The sequence below is a fragment of the Chinchilla lanigera genome, unplaced genomic scaffold, assembly GCF_000276665.1.
Source record: "Chinchilla lanigera isolate Chin_1 unplaced genomic scaffold, ChiLan1.0 scaffold00051, whole genome shotgun sequence".
NCBI classification, from domain to species: Eukaryota; Metazoa; Chordata; class Mammalia; order Rodentia; family Chinchillidae; genus Chinchilla; species Chinchilla lanigera.
Genome location: NW_004955452.1, coordinates 5,472,314 through 5,473,929, shown reverse-complemented (window position 1 = coordinate 5,473,929; position 1,616 = coordinate 5,472,314). Strand labels below are relative to the sequence as shown.

At 47.3% G+C, this 1,616-nt stretch overlaps 1 protein-coding gene across 1 annotated transcript in view; it reads left to right on the top strand.

Annotated features, from left to right (window-relative positions):
- Pafah2 (platelet-activating factor acetylhydrolase 2, 40kDa) overlaps nt 1-1,616 on the top strand; it is a 33,718-nt gene that overhangs the window by 554 nt on the left and 31,548 nt on the right. The gene's annotated exons all lie outside the window — the stretch shown is intronic.

The window sequence follows — 1,616 nt, the reverse complement described above, 5'->3', positions numbered from 1 at the left end:
AACTCGCAACGATCCTCCTGCCTCAGCCTCCGGAGCGCTGGGATTGCAGGCGTGCGCCACCACGCCCGGCTTTGTCCTGTTGTTCATGCTGGTGAAAGAAGGGTCCCATTTCTTCTTGATGCTGGGAACTTGGAGGTCAGCCCAGGGGGCTCTAGTCCAACCCTACGCCCCGCTGTCCGTGACCTCGGACAAATCGTACAACCTCTCTGGGGCTCAGTTTCTTCATCTATAAAATGGAGATGACCATTAGTCCCAGGGAGAAGCTGTGTTTTGGAGCCAGTAAGCTAATAGGTGTGAAAGTGCTTTTAAACTGTAAGGCCTCTGCAGGCGACAGAAGTTATTTATTACATTTATTAGTAGCCTGGAACACCCCTATCAGGGCTGCGTTTCAAATTCGGCCACCTTGTTACTTAAGCCTGTTCGTTGAGCCTTGATGTCTCCATCCAAGAGCAGATGGTATTTCCTCACTTCCTCCAGAGATCAACGATCAGACAAACCAGTGAGCTTTCAGTCTCCGGGGAGCTTTGTCTGAAAGGAAGCGCTAGACAGGTGCTTATCTTGGATGCTGTCCTGAAAGAGCCAGTGATGAAAGGTCCACATGGCTGGTAGGGGGCAGCAGGAGGACAGCCGCAGTGTTAAGCTCTGTCCGTTCCCATGGGGCTCTTCTGGCCCTGCTTTGGCAGGGGTATCTCAGGCCTGGAAAGACTGAGAGGGAAGAGTGCCTGGGTATGCTGAAAGAGAGAGACATAGCATTATTAGGTACTGACATTTTATGAGCACTTAAAATGTACTAAGCTCTAGACAGTGTCACTCTTCTTACTTAAATTTCACTTAAAGTCGGGCGGGGTGGCGCATGCCTGTAATCCCAGCACTTGGGAGGCTGAGGCAGGCAGATCATTTCAATTTCGAGACCAGCCTGGGCTACAAAGTGAGCTCAAGGCCAGCGTGAACCGCATAGCGAGACCTTGTCTCAAAAAGACAAAAAAAAAAGAAGTGTTCCCATTTTACATATAGAAAGCTTAGGTGCAAAGAAGTCATGTAAAGTTATCTCTACCTTCTGTGGCTATACTACCTTTTATATAGCAAGTGCCTATGCACATTGTTTAATCTTTTTTGACATTATTAGCAGTTGTTGTTTCTATCAAGTGGGTTCATTATCAGAGTTTGTTTTTTTTTTTTTTATCTTTTTGAGACAGGGTCTCGCTATGCAAATCAGGCTGACCTTGAACTCACTTTGTAGCCCAGGCTGGCCTTGAACTCGAAAAGATCCTCCTGCCTCAGCCTCCCGAGTGCTGGGATTACAGGTGTGCGCCACCACGCCCAGCAGTTTCAGAGTTGAAGGAACTTTCACAAGGTCTCACAGCTAATAATTAGCAGAGGTGACTTTCAGAGTCATCCAAGCCTTTTTTTCCTACTCTTCCCTGTAACCTTATTTTTAGATCAGAAAGACAGATTCCATTGCTCAGAAACGGAGAGAGTTTAAATCAAAACCAAATGAAGGTACATGTATCAAGTCCCTACTATTTGGAAAGCTTGTGGGTAGATGGTTGGACTTACAAAGAACATAGTCTTGGGGCTGGGGATTTAGCTCAGCGGCAAAGCGCCTGCCTGGCAAG